Source organism: Oncorhynchus mykiss, chromosome 22 (genome assembly GCF_057628025.1).
Source record: "Oncorhynchus mykiss isolate SJ-2025 chromosome 22, ASM5762802v1, whole genome shotgun sequence".
NCBI classification, from domain to species: Eukaryota; Metazoa; Chordata; class Actinopteri; order Salmoniformes; family Salmonidae; genus Oncorhynchus; species Oncorhynchus mykiss.
This window is the reverse complement of record NC_143043.1, coordinates 18,139,279-18,157,510: the sequence shown is the minus strand read 5'-3', so window position 1 is coordinate 18,157,510 and position 18,232 is coordinate 18,139,279. Positions and strand designations below refer to the sequence as shown.

The following is an 18,232-nucleotide window of genomic DNA, read 5'->3' as shown; positions in this document are numbered from 1 at the left end:
ATATACAGTTGAAGTCGGAAGTTTCCACACACTTAGCTTGGAGTCGTTAAAACTCATTTTTTAACCACTTCACAAATGTCTTGTTAACAAACTATATTTTTGGCAAGTCGGTTAAAACATCTACTTTGTGCATGACAAGTACTTTTTCCAACAATTTACAGACAGATTATTTCACTTATAATTCACTCTATCACAATTCCAGTGGGTCAGAAGTTTACATTACACTAAGTTGAATGTGCCTTTAAACAGCTTGGAAAATTCCAGAAAATGATGTCATGGCTTTAGAAGCTAATGTTAGACTAATTGACATAATTTGAGTCAATTAGAGGTGTACCTGTGGATGTATTTCAAGGCCTACCTTCAAACTCAGTGCCTCTTTGCTTGATATCATGGGAATACCATAAGAAATCAGCCAAGACCTCAGAAAAACAATTGTAGACCTCCACAGGTCTGGTTCCACCATGGGACCACGCAGCCGTCATACCGCTCAGGAAGCAGATGCGTTCTGTCTTTTAGAGATGAACGCACTTTGGTGCGAAAAGTGCAAGTCAATCCGAGAACAACAGCAAAGGACCCTGTGAAGATGCTGGAGGAAACAGGTACAAAAGTATCTATATCCACAGTAAAACGAGTCCTATATCGACATAACTTGAAAGGCCGCCCAGCAAGTAAGAAGCCACTGCTCCAATACTGCCATAAAAAAGCCAGACTACGGTTTGCAACTGCACATAGGGACAAAGATAATACTTTTTGGAGAAATGTCCTCTGGTCTGATGAAACAAAAATATTACTTTTTGGCCATAATGACCATCGTTATGTTTGGAGGAAAAAGGGGGAAGCTTGCAAACTCAAGAACACCATCACAACCGTGAAGCACAGGGGTGGCAGCATCATGTTGTGGGGGTGCTTTGCTGCAGGAGGGACTGGTGCACTTCACAAAACAGATGGCATCATGAGGAATAAAAATTATGTGGATATATTGAAGAAACATATCAAGACATCAGTCAAGAAGTTAAAGCTTGGTTGCAAATGGGTCTTCCAAATGGACAGTGACCCCAAGCATACTTCCAAAGTTGGGACAACAAAGTCAAGGTATTGGAGTGGCCATCACAAAACCCTGACCTCAATCCTATAGAACATTTGTGAGCAGAACTGAAAATGTGTGTGTGAGCAAGGAGGCCTACCAACCTGACTCAGTTACACCAGCTCAGTCAGGAGGAATGGGCCATAATTCACCAAACCTATTGTGGGAAGCTTGTGGAGGGCCACCCGAAACATTTGACCTAAGTTAAACAATTTAAAGGCAATGCTACCAAATACTAATTGAGTGTTTGTAAACTTCTGACCCACTGGGAATGTGATGAAATAAATAAAAGCTAAAAAAATAATTCTCTATTATTATTATTCTTACATTTCACATTCTTAAAATAAAGTGGTGATCCTAACTGACCTAAGACAATTTTTATTTGGATTAAATGTCAGGAATTGTGAAAAACTGAGTTTAAATGTATTTGGCTAAGGTGTATGTAAACTTCCGACTTCAAATGTATACAAGTAACACATCATCTCAATCCATTTTAAATGCAGGCTGTAACACAACAAAATGTGGGAAAAAGTTTATACTGTTTTCTAGTCAAGGCTCATCTTATATAACTACTGCTGTACACACCTTTTCTATACATATACTGTCCATAATGTCTATACACACCATCATATACATATATATTTATATTCCTGGACTCTGACATTGCTCGTTCTAATATTTCAAAATGTATATTGTTTTATTTGGGGATTTGCATGTATTGTTTGTGTTGTTAGGTATCACTGCACTGCTGGAGCTAGGAACATAAGCATTATTTATTTCTTTTTGATTTCATTTAAAGATCCTCTGCCATATTAGAAGTCTGAGGTTAGGCTTAACCTCATAAATCACTGGTGTCAGACGCAGCCATAACCAGCAACCTTGAGAGGCAGGCCGGGTCTCAGCTGGGCTCCCTGAGGAGGAGCTGAGGCCTGGATGATTATATATCTACAGATGATGTTGACGGAGGATTCCTGCAACAGAGCATGTGGCGGAGAGAACATAAACACAACGCTGATGTATTCCACATTCGATGGTACTGTTTAGAGGGTGGCGAGCCTCCTAAATTATACATGAAAAGGCCGCAGAGGAATTTGTTTGGTGAATGTCTCTCTCTCCTTCTCTCTCCAATTCTCCATCTCTTCTATTCTCTCTCTCTCTCGCTGTCAGTTAATCACGTGTTCAGGAATAACAGAATGCTCAATGTAATTTGCATCCCTGTGTCCCAAGGGGAAACTTGGTCAAGCCCACATCCCCCACAAAATAATTCAATGTAGGCTACAGGATGGTTTCAATCAAAGTGGTATGAATAGAAAAAAAACTTTCCCCACATCTGAAAATAAATCAGTGATTATATGGAGAACCATCAAAATGTGCAGCAGAATGATGTTTTCAGACCTAGCGAACAATACTATGAGACATTAGCACAATACATTGCCGATATATCAAATCTACACATAAAACCAGACTCTGTGCATTAATAAAATACAACTATGACCGCTCTGTCTAAATCACATTAAATAAACTGTGGTGGAGCGGGCACAGTCATATTCAAACACTCAGTGTTTCTCAAATATCAATAACACAATAACATAATCTATCTACACATTACTTATCTATAAGCTCATGGTCAAATTAAATAAAAAAAAGGAGAACAACACAGTCCAAGAGGATATTGATGTTCAGGCAGCTCAGTGACAATTGGAAAGTCACATGCATAAGGAACAACGCACCAATTAAACACAAAGGAATCCATTCAAGAAAATGTGGTACATTTACAGATTTATGCAAATCAAGCTTTGGCACGGACTCCGTACATTTGTTAACTTGATGTTGCCCGAGGCTGTAGACAGCTCCACACACGAAAGGAAAGGAGGGAGTCGGACCAGCCCACTGCTCAGCACTCTGCACACGAAGGATGGGAGCCTGCCTGCCTGCTGCAGCTAGCACAGGGACCATTGATCTATCTGCTCCTCCTCACAGAACAATAGAGGAAACGCCGGTGCATGTCTATTATCAATGCAGGTCCAGGGATGACTGAGATAAGAGTCTTATACCAACCATTAGGTTGTTTGTAGTACCATTATTTCAAACTGGGCTGCTCTGTTCCATTTCATAACATCGGCCATTGACATAAATCTGCCAATAATATTTGTTTCTAAGGGGGGGGGGGGTTCTTAGGGGGATGTCATTACTTTTCAAAGACAGGGATATAGAATAACATTATATTGGGTTCACCCAATAAGGGTCGTTTTTTTTGTCTGATTCTTTTTCAAAGGCAGCTGGTGTATAATCTAAAAAAAAAAGCTATTTCATGGTTTTACATATGGTCTTTCATAACATGGATTCATAAAACCATTACACTCTCACGAAAAGACCAACGCTGAAATAATGATGCTCTTGGTTTGACGCTCGCAAGGAGCAGCAAAGGATATCATCTGACAGCCTGACAACATAATCGATCCATTGTCTGCCGAAATTAGTCAACATACAGCTTAACCTTTTAAAAACACATTCAAACTTGGGCATGTTTTGGTGTAATTCAAGTCATGCACTGTGGAGGCATAATCAGGTTATTTCACACTAGTTGTCAATCACAATGCTAAGCTGAATTATTGATAAAAGCATATTTTATTTATGACTGTGTTTTCCCATGCCACCTAAAAGTTCACAGAAGCCCTAGCTCTGGCAGAGACAGAGCTGCCAAGGCACCTCACAGAGACAAAGATGCTTTCATCTCTGTTACATGCTGAGGGAGCCGAGGGGTTGTGGGTCCATGTTAGCAGACATCATTATTAATATATAGTATCTGCTGAGATCTTCAAGCATTTTCATATGTAAAACATTAGCTCTGTTATCTGGTCAAATTCATGAAGCGGGTCATGCAGTGCTTGTACTTAGACAGTGGAATAATAACTATGTTCATCTGTAAATAATCTCAGTACACCAAACGAAAACATGGTTTGAAGGTGCCTTTGGAGGCTAAAAGCTATATGCAGCTCTCACATTTCAAAGGATACATTTAGCCTAATTAACTCAATTCATCCTAATGGATACGGACTCCTGCAAGCTAGAAATAGGATCACCATCAGACAAACTTAGAAATGTACAGAATATCTACAGTAAATGAACATCTAATACAGTGTGTTGTTTAATGTAGCGGAATGCAAAAACGTAAAGAAATATGTAACATGATAGTTTCTCATGTAGTTATTCAAATAGATAAAACGACTCTCATTCTAGTTCTGTGGTTATACTAAATCAACACTTAGCGATTCATAATGATTCATACTGTATCTGAGGAATATTTTGTTTACAGTATTGCAACTTCTCTGACTAATGGTCTGACAAAATAAAAACATATACCACAATGGTAGTCATTTCATCAAAGAGTCCCCCCCCCAGATTAAAACTGGTTGCCATAGTGATGGCAGGCATAGAGCAGCATGATGGAAATCATTTGAGAATTTATTCAGAAAAATATGACATGCTCAGACTCGTAGGAATGGGAAAAGAGGTGCTCTTGATTTTCCTCTGAATCAAAATAATAGTTGATCAAAATTCACATCCAATTGAAAAAATGCCTTAAAAAGGTGTGCAGGCCCATTATCAATGAGAGTGCATTCAAATAGATAGGTTGTGTAACTATGCTACTGTGTTTATGACATTCAGACACACTATCAGAGTTATACATACAGTAATAAATTGTTGTTATTTATGTGGACCTACAGTAATTAACAGTGCAGGTTAAAGTACCCAATTGTCATACTTGAGTAAAGGTCTAGATTACTTAGAGTTGAAAATAAAAGTCCCCCAGTAAAATACTACTTGAGTAAAATCAAAACATATTTGGTTTTAAAAGTAAAAAGTATAAATTATTTTAATTTCCATATATTAAGCAAACCAGAGGGCACCATTTTCTTTTTTTCCTATTTTTTGTTTGTTTACGGATAGCCAGGGGCACACCCCAACACTCAGACATCACTTACAAACGACGCTGTGTGTTTAGTGAATCTGACAGATCCGAGGCATTAGGGATGACTAGGGATGTTCTCTTGAAGTATGTGAATTTGACAATTTTACTGTCCTGTTACTGTACTTTTGGGTGTCAGGGAAAATGTATGGAGTAAAAAGTACATATTTTTTTAGGAATGTAGTGAAGTAAAAGTTGTCAAAGATAAATTTGCATCCCGCAAAGGCGGAGGTGTTGCTAACATTTACGATAGCAAATTTAAATTTACAACAACAAAAAAAAAATGCAGTTTTCGTCTTTTGAGCTTCTCGTCATGAAATCTACGCAGCCTACTCAATCACTTTTTATAACTACTGTTTACAGGCCTCCTGGGCCATATACAGCGTTCCTCATTGAGTTCCCTGAATTCCTATCGGACCTTGTAGTCATAGCAGATAATATTCATATTTTTGGTGACTTTAATATTCACATGGAAAAGTCCACAGACCCACTCCAAAAGGCTTTTGGAGCCATCATCGACTCAGTGGGTTTTGTCCAACATGTCTCTGGACCTACTCACTGTCACAGTCATTACTGTCACAGCAAATTACGGACTCCTCTTTAAATCTGCGTATTCCTTCAAAGCTCAGTTGTCCTGAGTCTGCACAATTCTGCCAGGACCTAGGATCAAGAGAGACACTCAAGTGTTTTAGTACTATATCTCTTGACACAATGATGAAAATAATCATGGCCTCTAAACCTTCAAGCTGCATACTGGACCCTATTTCAACTAAACTACTGAAAGAGCTGCTTCCTGTGCTTGGCCCTCCTATGTTGAATTTAATAAACAGCTCTCTATCCACCGGATGTGTACCAAACTCATTAAAAGTGGCAGTAATAAAGCCTCTCTTGAAAAAGCCAAACCTTGACGCAGAAAATATTTTTTTTAAACTATCGGCCGTTATCGAATCTTCCATTCCTCTCAACATTTTTTGAAAAGGATGTTGCACAGCAACTCGCTGCCTTCCTGAAGACAAACAATGTATACGAAATGCTTCAGTCTGGTTTTAGACCCCATCATAGACTGCACTTGTAAAGGTGGTAAATTACCTATTAATGGCATCAGACTGAGGCTTTGCATCTGTCCTCGTGCTCTTAGACCTTAGTGCTGCTTTTGATACCATCGATCACCACATTCTTTTGGAGAGATTGGAAACCCAAATTGGTCTACACGGACAAGTTCTGGCCTGGTTTAGATCTTATCTGTCGGAAAGATATCAGTTTGTCTCTGTGAATGGTTTGTCCTCTGACAAATCAACTGTAAATGTAGGTGTTCCTCAAGGTTCCGTTTTAGGACCACTATTGTTTTCACTATATATTTTACCTCTTGGGGATGTCATTCGAAAACATAATGTTAACTTTCACTGCTATGCGGGTGACACACAGCTGTATATTTCAATGAAACATGGTGAAGCCCCAAAATTGCCCCCGTTAGAAGCCTGTGTTTCAGACATAAGGAAGTGGATGGCTGCAAACGTTCTACTTTTAAACTCGGACAAAACAGAGAAGCTTGTTTTAGGTTCCAAGAAACAAAGAGATCTATTGAATCTGACAATTAATCTTAATGGTTGTACAGTCGTCTCAAATAAAACTGTGAAGGACCTGGACCCTGCTCTCTCTTTTGACGAACATATCAAGAATGTTTAAAGGACAGCTTTTTTCCATCTAGGTAACATTGCAAAAATCAGAAACTTTCTGTCCAAAAATGATGCAGAAAAATTAATCCATGCTTTTGTTACTTCTAGGTTAGTCTAGTACAATGCTCTACTTTCCGGCTACCCGGATAAAGCACTAAATAAACTTAAGTTAGTACTAAATATGGCTGCTAGAATCCTGACTAGAACCAAAAAATTTGATCATATTACTCCAGTGCTAGCCTCCTGACACGGGCTTCCTGTCAAGGCAAGGGCTGATTTCAAGGTTTTACTGCTAACCTACAAAGCATTACATGGGCTTGCTCCTACCTATCTCTCTGATTTGGTCCTGCCGTACATACCTACACGTACGCTACGGTCACAAGACGCAGGCCTCCAAATTGTCCCTAGAATTTCTAAGCAAATAGCTGGAGGCAGGGCTTTCTCCTATAGAGCTCCATTTTTATGGAATGGTCTGCCTACCCATGTGAGAGACGCAAACTCGGTCTCAACCTTTAAGTCTTTACTGAAGACTCATATGCTGCAGTAGTTCATGTGTCGGGGGGCTAGGGTCAGTTTGTTATATCTGGAGTACTTCTGTCTTATCCGGTGTCCTGTGTGAATTTAAGTATGCTCTCTCTAATTATTTATTTCTCTCTCTCTGAGGACCTGAGCCCTAGGACCATGCCTCAGCACTACCTGGCATGATGACTCCCAGTCCACCTGGCCGTGCTGCTGCTCCAGTGTCAACTGTTCTGACTGTGATTATTATTATTTGACCATGCTGGTCATTTATGAACGTTTGAACATCTTGGCCATGTTCTGTTATAATCTCCACCCGGTACAGCCAGAAGAGGACTGGTCACCCCTCATAGCCTGGTTCCTCTAGGTTTATTCCTGGGTTTTGGCCTTTCTAGGGAGTTTTTCCTAGCCACCGTGCTTCTACACCTGCATTGCTTGCTGTTTGGGGTTTTAGGCTGGGTTTCTGTACAGCACTTTGAGATATCAGCTGATGTACGAAGGGCTATATAAATACATTTGATTTGATATAAATGGTACAGATACTCCCCAAAAAACTACTTAAGTAGTACTTTCAAGTATTTTTACTTACATATTTTACACCGCTGGTAAATAACGGTTCATGTCAGGTCCAAATCGTTTGTTTTGTTTCCAAATAGAACCATCACTTCGAGATCATCAAGATGAAAGGAAAACACATTTCAAGTTAACTCATAATAAGCTGGAGAGAGAAAGCACATTCCACATGGATGTCATGGCAACATCTCATGGGAGCCTGATCCCAAACCCTGAAAGACCCAGCAAAGCTTGTACATAGCCAGACCAAATACACTCAAGGACTAGTCATTTCAAAGATGAAATTGTGAAAATGATGATAATGCATTTTAGTGTTAGAGCTGCAGTGGAGCAAAGAAGTATTTAGTCAGCCACCAATTGTGCAATTTCTCCCACTTAAAAAGATGAGAGGCCTGTAATTTATCATAGGTACACTTCAACTAAAAAAACATCCAGAAAATCACATTGTAGGATTTTTATGAATTTATTTGCAAATTATGGTGGAAAATAAGTATTTGGTCACCTACAAACAAGCAAGATTTCTGGCTCTCACAGACCTGTAACTTCTTCTTTAAGAGGCTCCTCTGTCCTCCACTCGTTACCTGTATTAATGGCACCTGTTTGAACTTGTTATCAGTATAAAATACACCTGTCCACAACCTCAAACAGTCACACTCCAAACTCCACTATGGCCAAGACCAAAGAGCTGTCAAAGGACACCAGAAACAAAATTGTAGACCGGCACCAGGCTGGGAAGACTGAATCTGCAATAGGTAAGCAGCTTGGTTTGAAGAAATCAACTGTGGGAGCAATTATTAGAAAATGGAAGACATACAAGACCACTGATAATCTTCCTCGATCTGGGGCTCCATGCAAGATCTCACCCCGTGGGGTCAAAATGATCACAAGAACGGTGAGCAAAAATCCCAGAACCACACGGGGGGACCTAGTGAATGACCTGCAGAGAGCTGGGACCAAAGTAACAAAGCCTACCATCAGTAACACACTACGCCACTAGGGACTCAAATCCTGCAGTGCCAGACGTGTCCCCCTGCTTAAGCCAGTACATGTCCAGGCCCGCCTGAAGTTTGCTAGAGAGCATTTGGATGATCCAGAAGAAGACTGGGAGAATTTCATCTGACCATATGACACCAAAATATAACTTTTTGGTAAAAACTCAACTCGACGTGTTTGGAGGACAAAGAATGCTGAGTTGCATCCAAAGAACATCATACCTACTGTGAAGTATGGGGGTGGAAACATCATGCTTTGGGGCTGTTTTTCTGCAAAGGGACCAGGACGACTGATCCGTGTAAAGGAAAGAATGAATGGGGCCATGTATTGTGAGATTTGGAATGAAAACCTCCTTCCATCAGCTAGGGCATTGAAGATGAAACGTGGCTGGGTCTTTCAGCATGACAATGATCCCAAACACACCACCCGGGCAACGAAGGAGTGCCTTCATAAGAAGCATTTCAAGGTCCTGGAGTGGCTTAGCCAGTCTCCAGATCTCAACCCGATAGAAAATCTTTGGAGGGAGTTGAAAGTCAGTGTTGCCCAGCAACAGCCCCAAAACATCACTGCTCTAGAGGAGATCTGCATGGAGGAATGGGCCAAAATACCAGCAACAGTGTGTGAAAACCTTGTCAAACATTTTCTGTAAGTCTTCACCTCTGTCATTGCCAACAAAAAGGTATATAACAAAGTATTGAGATAAACTTTTGTTATTGACCAAATACTTATTTTCCACCATAATTTGCAAATAAATTCATTAAAAATCCTACAATGTGATTTTCTGGATTTTTGTTCTCATTTTGTCTGTCATAGTTGAAGTGTACCTATGATGAAAATGACAGGCCTCTCTCATCTTTTTAAGTGGGAGAACTTGCACAATCGGTGGCTGACTAAATACTTTTTTCCCCCACTGTATTTGAAAAGACCGGCTGAAAACTTCTGCCTGCTTTGTTGGGATTGAGTTTTGCCCTGCCTGGTGACATCAACGGTCGGTAAATTAGTTAATAGACCAATAAGAAAGTGTTCCAAACCTCTCTTCCAATAACAGCAAGTTTTCCCCTCCCCACTCAGACCACTCCCAGACAGTCCTAGATAAATTATTGCTTGAGAAATTGCTCTTTGCTAAGAAGCTATTTGTTTATTTTTGACCATTTTAATTGGAAACAATCACACTAAGGTACATAATTGTTACTCAGAAATGATTTGATATTGAGATAAAAAAAAATGGTTGCATTTGGCCATTAATTTAATACTGGCATATACAGTTTTGTAAGTCTATAGAATGGATTGACGTGGTCTTCCAATTTCAAGAGGGGTGAACATAGGTTGAGACATTAAAAGGTGAGAAAATATAAAAATATTGATCTGATGATATTCCTAAGACTGATTTTAAATCGTTTAATTGTGGTGTTGTGATCTTGTGCCCTGAATAATCAACATGCTTAAGCCTAAGGACATGCTTCCTAAACAGAACATTCCAACTGATCAACAAGATGTGAACCACTGATCTAAAGCACCAGCTACTCCCTCCCAAAAACAATCTTCTAGCCTGACCTGTTGGCTTGTTTTTACAAGTCAGTATGAATGGAACTGCAGGCCAAGTTTAAAGGAAAGCATGAATCCCCACAAATGTTGGCTCTGAATGTGAAACTGTGAGAAGACTACTCACCCGCGCCGGAGTCATGCAGGGACATTCTACTCTGTACTATTATCTTTAAAAAGTCGCACTACCTTCTCTCTAAATCTTTAATGAACCACATTCAATGCGCCCAAGACAACTATGCTACAGTTTTTAATAGCAACGCAAGGCAGATTCAGTTATTCAAAAAGGTACCAAAATTCAAAGGCTCAGTTATTCACAAGGTAAACACATTTAAATCAAATTTTATTGGTCACATTCACGTGTTTAGCAGATGTTATTTCGGGTGTAGCGAAATGCTTGTGCTTCTAGCTCCGACAGTGAAGTAATATCTAACAGTTTCACAACATATACCCAAAATACACAACTCTAAGTAAGGAATGGATTAAGAATACACATACATACAGTGCCTTGCGAAAGTATTTGGCCCCCTTGAACTTTGCGACCTTTTGCCACATTTCAGGCTTCAAACATAAAGATATAAAACTGTATTTTTTTTGTGAAGAATCAACAACAAGTGGGACACAATCATGAAGTAGAACAACATTTATTGGATATTTAAAACTTTCTTAACAAATCAAAAACTGAAAAATTGGGCGTGCAAAATTATTCAGCCCCCTTAAGTTAATACTTTGTTACGCCGCCTTTTGCTGCGATTACAGCTGTAAGTCGCTTGGGGTATGTCTCTATCAGTTTTGCACATCGAGAGACTGACATTTTTTCCCATTCCTCCTTGCAAAACAGCTCGAGCTCAGTGAGGTTGGATGGAGAGCATTTGTGAACAGCAGTTTTCAGTTCTTTCCACAGATTCTCGATTGGATTCAGGTCTGGACTTTGACTTGGCCATTCTAACACCTGGATATGTTTATTTTTGAACCATTCCATTGTAGATTTTGCTTTATGTTTTGGATCATTGTCTTGTTGGAAGACAAATCTCCGTCCCAGTCTCAGGTCTTCTGCAGACTCCATCAGGTTCTCTTCCAGAATGGTCCTGTATTTGGCTCCATCCATCTTCCCATCAATTTTAACAATCTTCCCTGTCCCTGCTGAAGAAAAGCAGGCCCAAACCATGATGCTGCCACCACCATGTTTGACAGTGGACATGGTGTGTTCAGGGTGATGAGCTGTGTTGCTTTTATGCCAAAAAGTTCAATTTTGGTTTCATCTGACCAGAGCACCTTCTTCCACGTTTGGTGTCTCCTAGGTGGCTTGTGGCAAACTTTAAACGACACTTTTTATGGATATCTTTAAGAAATGGCTTTCTTGCCACTCTTCCATAAAGGCCAGATTTGTGCAATATACGACTGATTGTTGTCCTATGGACAGAGTCTCCCACCTCAGCTGTAGATCTCTGCAGTTCATCCAGAGTGATCATGGGTCTCTTGGCTGCATCTCTGATCAGTCTTCTCCTTGTATGAGCTGAAAGTTTAGAGGGACGGCCAGGTCTTGGTAGATTTGCAGTGGTCTGATACTCCTTCCATTTCAATATTATCGCTTGCACAGTGCTCCTTGGGATGTTTAAAGCTTGGGAAATCTTTTTGTATCCAAATCCGGCTTTAAACTTCTTCACAACAGTATCTCGGACCTGCCTGGTGTGTTCCTTGTTCTTCATGATGCTCTCTGCGCTTTTAACGGACCTCTGAGACTATCACAGTGCAGGTGCATTTATACGGAGACTTGATTACACACAGGTGGATTGTATTTATCATCATTAGTCATTTAGGTCAACATTGGATCATTCAGAGATCCTCACTGAACTTCTGGAGAGAGTTTGCTGCACTGAAAGTAAAGGGGCTGAATAATTTTGCACACCCATATTTTCAGTTTTTGATTTGTTAAAAAAGTTTGAAATATCCAATAAATGTCGTTCCACTTCATGATTGTGTCCCACTTGTTGTTGATTCTTCACAAAAAAATACAGTTTTATATCTTTATGTTTGAAGCCTGAAATGTGGCAAAAGGTCGCAAAGTTCAAGGGGGCCGAATACTTTCGCAAGGCACTGTATATACATACATGTCAGAGCAGCATTAGACTAAGATACAGTGGCATAGTATAGAATACAGTATATACATATGAGATGCATGATGCAATATTTACAAACAATTAAAGTGACTAAGATAACATAGAATAGTATAGAGTACAGTTTACACATGAGATGAGTATTGCAAGATACAGAGACATTATGTGTGATGTGCTGTAGATGGCGGTTTAACAGTCAGTGGTGTAGTATAGAATACAGTATATATAGATATGAAATGGGTGATGCAATATGTAAACCATTTCAAAGTGACTAAGATACCGTAGAATAGTGTGTGCAAGCAGCCGCCTCTGATGTGCTAGTGATGGCTGTTTAGCAGTCCGATGGCCTTGAGATTGAAAAACAGCTTCTGTCTCTCTGTCCCAGCTTTGTTGCACCTGTACTGACCTCGCCTTCTGGATGATAGCGGGGTGAACAGGCAGTGGCTCGGGTGGTTGATGTCAAGGACATTTATCTTTTTGGCCTGCCTATGGAATCTGGTGCTGTAGGTGTCCAGGGGGAGGGAAGTTTGCCCCCGGTAATATAATTTAGTGTATGTTTCAATGTTGTTTAATGTTCTCTTAAGCACAACAAATTAGTAACATATGTATGAATTGGATTTGTAATATATCATACAAATATTTTTTGGGAATAAACACAGTATATTTTTTTATACAGTGCCTTAAGAAAGTATTCAGACCCCTTGACATTTTGTTACAGCCTCATTCGAAAATGTATATAAAAACGAATCAAGTTACAAACAATACCCCATAATGACCTTTTACTCAGAACTTTGTTGAAGGACATTTTTTTTGCGATTAAAGCATCAAATCTTATTGGGTATGACGCTACAAGCGTGGCACACCTAGTGTCCTGTTGGAAGGTGAACATTCGCCACAGGCTGAGGTCCTGAGCGCTCTGGAGCAGGTTTGTCAAGAATCTCGCTGTACATTGCTCATCTTTGCCTTGATTCTGACTACTCCCTGCCGCTGAAAAACATCCCCACAGCATGATGCAGCCACCACCATGCTTCACCGTAGGGATGGTGCCAGGTTTCCTCCAGACGTGACGCTTGACATTCAGGCCAAATAGTTCAATCTTGGTTTCATCAGACCAGAGAATCTGGTTTCTCATGGTCTGAGAGTCTTTAGGTGGAGTGCTGCAGAGATGGTTGTCCTTCTGGAAGGTTCTTCCATCACCGCAGAGGAACTCGAGAGCTCTGTCAGAGTGAGAATCAGGTACTTGGTCACCCTGACCAAGGCCCTTCTCCCCCAATTGCTCAGTTTGGCCGGGCAGCCAGCTATAGGAAGAATCTTGATTCCAAACATCTTCCATTTAAGAATGATGGAGGCCACTGTGTTCTTGGGCACCTTCATTGCTGCAGACATTTTTCGGTACCCTTCCCCAGACCTGTGCCTCAACACAATCCTGTCTCGGAACTCTACGGACAATTCCTTAGACCTCATTGCTTGGTTTTTGTCTGACATGCACTGTCAACTGTGGGACCTTATATAGACAGGTGTGTGCCTTTCCCAATCATTTCCAACCAATTGAATTTACCACAGGTGGACTCCAATCAAGTTCTAGAAACATCTCAAGGATGACCAGTGGAAACAGGATGCACCTGAGATCAATTTTGAGTCTCATCGCAAACGGGCTGAATAGTTAGGTAAATAAGATATGCATGTATGTCAGTTGAAGTCGGAAGTTTACATACACTTAGGTTGGAGTCATTAAAACTCATTTTTAACCACTCCACAAATGTAATGTTAACAAACAATAGTTTTGGAAAGTCGGTTAGGACATCTACTTTGTGCATGACACAAGTAATTTTTCCAACAACTGTTTACAGACAGATTATTTCACTTAATCACAATTCCAGTGGGTCAGAAGTTTAGATACACTAAGTTGACTGTGCCTTTAAACAGCTTGGAAAATTCCAGAAAATTATGTCATGGCTTTAGAAGCTTCTGATACGGAGTTAAAATATATTTGGCTAAGGTGTATGTAAACCTCCGACTTCAACTGTAAAATAAATAATAATTATATATGTAGATAGCACCAGTCAAAGGTTTGGACACATTATTATTTCATAGTTTTGTTGACTTCAATATTATTCTACAATGTAGAAAATAGTCATTTTGAGTAGGAATGAGTAGGTGTGTCCAAACTTTTGACGGGTACTTTATTTCTAATATTTGCAGGACGTAACATATCATACAAAACGGATGACATAGTACACAATTTGCCCATGTTTGGCCCATGAGCACCACTTTCAAAACTACAGGCTGGAATTATACATAAGTTTGAGAGTGCATATTTAACTATGTAACAAGACATGTACTAATTAAGTCACATTCCTGTGAGGACAGGTTGCTGACGGATTGCATAGACTAACAGATGGATTAGGGAGGAACAAAATCATTGCCAAGATAAGAGGTGGAGCCCCACTCTTGCCCCACAGATCTCAATCACTTTGCCGGATTGAGTTTGTGTGTGTGTGTTGCACAAAGCTGTCTCAGTGGCTCCTTCCTGTTTGGCAAAAGAGAATGGTTGAGCCACAACAAAGAGAGTATAGCTGGGTAACGAGACACGCTGCCATATTCCAACCCACCACTTCATTGGCACAGCATGTCTCCCCAGCTGCTGCCAACACTGACATCCAATTACATGACCTTTGCTATCTAACCCATTTTGATAAGGCATTGAATAATCAGCCTGGCAATTATACCTAAAATCACAATCCACTAAGACTATGTTTGCTCTCTAAAATGGCACTCAGTATACTACTGCTCGGTAAAGCCTGTATTGTGTCTGTTGAAGAAAATAAATGCACATCCACCAGAGGACTTTTCAGCCATTATCTACAAGGCCCAATAATGTAAGCCTTTGGGTGTTTCACAGCGTCAAAAGCCATTGGAAAACTCCATGTATCTAATATGCTGTAAATTTTGAAACATTGAAGCATGTATTGAGTACCTTATATCGTCTTATTGCCATCTCATAATGATCCTGACTAAATAACAGCCAAAATGCACATCACAGATGCTACAATGTGTTTGCATCAATTTCATATTTACACCAGAAGCTGTATCTGGTCTAACCCTTCCATCCTGACTCAAGTTTTTCCTATTTAATAACCAGTCTATATTGGAGTAGACCAGATGTCAGTCTGAATATCAAGATCAAATCTTACCTTCAGATGTTATAATAAGAGCTTTTGTAGCAAAACTGCAACAGCTGAGCAAGCTTTTAATGGAATATCACAGGCCATAAATCCAACACATCAACCCAAACCGAAGGCAGGTGCCATCACATTTCTGTATTCCACGGCAAAACATGTTAGACAGTACAAAAGAGACAATAGACTTAGTCTTACCTTAAATAAAAGATGTAGGTATGCTGTAGCGAATTCTCTATTCTGTGAAAAAAAATACATGTACCGTAAATGAGCCTGGAGTGAACGATTATTTCCAGAAGCAGTGTAGCAACCAGGGTGTCACATAAAATCAAGCTGAAAGTGACTGTAAAATGTAACCACCAATGAACTCGAGGTGATATAGGTAATAGAATACAGTGCATTAGATTACTTTTCACTGGGAAGGTCAGTAAAGATTGACCTGTTGGAAATTATACGTTTTCATTAATCCTTTCGATAATAGTCACAGAAACATGCAAAACAACTGCTGTAAATTGTTCTGTTAAAAGCCAGACCTGCATTTCACGCACACGATATTCAATATGTCACAAAATATACACAGATAATTTCCGCCGGGTCCTGGACAAGATCGAAAAGCATGCAATCTGAAGGGAGTAATTATTTAGTTCCAACACGAAGACGTCAATACGTCAATGAAAACTGTGATTAAACACATGATTTAACTCTATGACAGATTGCTAAGGATAATGATCCTCAAGTTGCGGCACTTACCATTAATTTCGTTTTTCAGCCTTTATAAGCAATCACTGATTGTTCAATGATGTCCTTCTCTCTGAGTAACCTAATTAAGCGAGCAAATTATACGCTTTTTCTTAAAGAATGTAATTCACTCCATTCATTTAAAAAAATGTCCAGTATTGCAGTAATACACAATTGATGTGCACCGTAATTAAGATTTGCCTACCCGGCATAGTTGTGTCGCATCCAAAGTGCGCGTTCATAGGCAGTTCTTCCGGATGATCGTGGAACATTGAGGGTGTTCGATTAATCTCACCCGGGCGCCCTTGTAGCTGTGTTTTGCATCGGTTGAAAGTTGATTGCATTCTATTCAAAACCCACTGCGATTACGGCTTAAAACCAAAGTAACGTAATTAATCACGTGTGTAATTAATAGGATTCTGTGTTTCCCATGCAAAAGTGATTGCTCTATCTGTCTTCCCAATGAAAAATAGTTAGAAAATTGAAATATTTATTTTATGGAAAATAGATGGTGTACGTTTCTGGACGATGCACCATGGTGCTGCCTTGACAAAATTACCAGGTGGCACAGATTACTGTTCAATTTGAGAAGGGCGCACCTCCCTCCACGCTTTCGCCTGTTGGGCCATTGCCTGGTGCCCGGCATTTCAGCATAATCGAATCTGCCCAATGGTGCGCGTCAGTCTGACAGCTACATCAGCAACGTGACTTCCCTCAACCAATCATTTCACATGGTTCAAGGAATCAGGAATAGAGTACCACACAGTTTGTCATAATAAAATCCTAGTGGTCCAACAAGGAAATGGTTCCAATCGTTTTTCCCATAGAGGATTTTAGAAGCACTTAAAATAAGGGCTGTGTTTTGTGTAGACTTACCTTGGTGTGACATTTTGATAACAGTGTAAATCTCTCTAGGACAAGATTACTTTTATCAATATATTTGCCTGTATTTATCCCCCCAAAAATACTGCTAATGTGGCTGTCATAAAGAACTACAAATGCAATATTTTATTTATTTAACTAGGCAAGTTAGTTAAGAACAAATTCTCATTTACAATGACGGCCTACACCAGCCAAACCCGGACGACGCTGGACCAATTATGCACCGTCCTAATGGACTCTCACAGCCAGTTGAAATACAGCCTGGTTTTTGCAGTTGCCCTTCACCAACTTCATCCTGCGGCCATGGCCTGCATAGTGGGAGGCTCTATTGTCAATCAATCATTAGGGTGTTTTTGTTTGACCCACGCGAACATGACGAAGACAAGATTGAAACAGGAACCGTAATTGCCTTAATTTATGTGGATATGTACAAATTAATGTGATATTTGAGGCTCTCTCTGTCACCACTTGATTGTACACACATATATTTTGGAGATGTTTTTTTGACATAATAAAAAAAAAAAATGTAAACAATGGCAACTGCCATGTTGCACTGAGCCTGGCTGTTGGAAAACCACATCAGTTTCTGACTTTCGGAGTGTTGCAGATGCACCTCCCCGGACTTCACTCTTCAACTTTCGCCTACAGTCGGTTGCTTTCGCCTTACCACTCAAAGGAGCCCACTGTGTTCAAGTGCTTTTAAAGTTGGAACAATTCTTTAACCAATAAGATGTTAGTTAGCTTGATAACCTTGCTAACATTGCTAATAATAAAGTTAGCTAGCTTGCTTAACAATGACAATATGGTCAGACTAGCTATTATCCATATTGATAAGGTTGTAACTGTCAAAAACGTATTTGTTGTAATCTTTTGGTTGAAAAGGTAACAGGTCAGTGGTGAAACATCACAACTCAGCAACTCTGGTAACAATTATTGGGCTTGTTCGACATTGCAGCCAA

General features: G+C 39.9%; 1 protein-coding gene across 2 annotated transcripts in view; it reads right to left on the bottom strand.

Annotated features, from left to right (window-relative positions):
* The window catches only part of LOC110502054 (cysteine and serine rich nuclear protein 3), a 64,225-nt gene extending 47,543 nt beyond the window's left edge, over positions 1-16,682 (bottom strand). Inside the window, exons 1-3 of one of the 2 annotated variants that reach the window (XM_036958857.2) lie at positions 16,597-16,682; positions 16,404-16,473; positions 15,852-15,893 (exon numbers count right to left, since the gene is read on the bottom strand). The gene's annotated coding sequence lies outside the window, so the exon portion shown is untranslated. Of the gene's footprint in view, positions 1-15,851; positions 15,894-16,403 lie in introns of both variants that reach the window. The other variant, XM_090215622.1, reaches the window with a different exon arrangement.
* Positions 16,683-18,232: the final 1,550 nt, after the last annotated feature.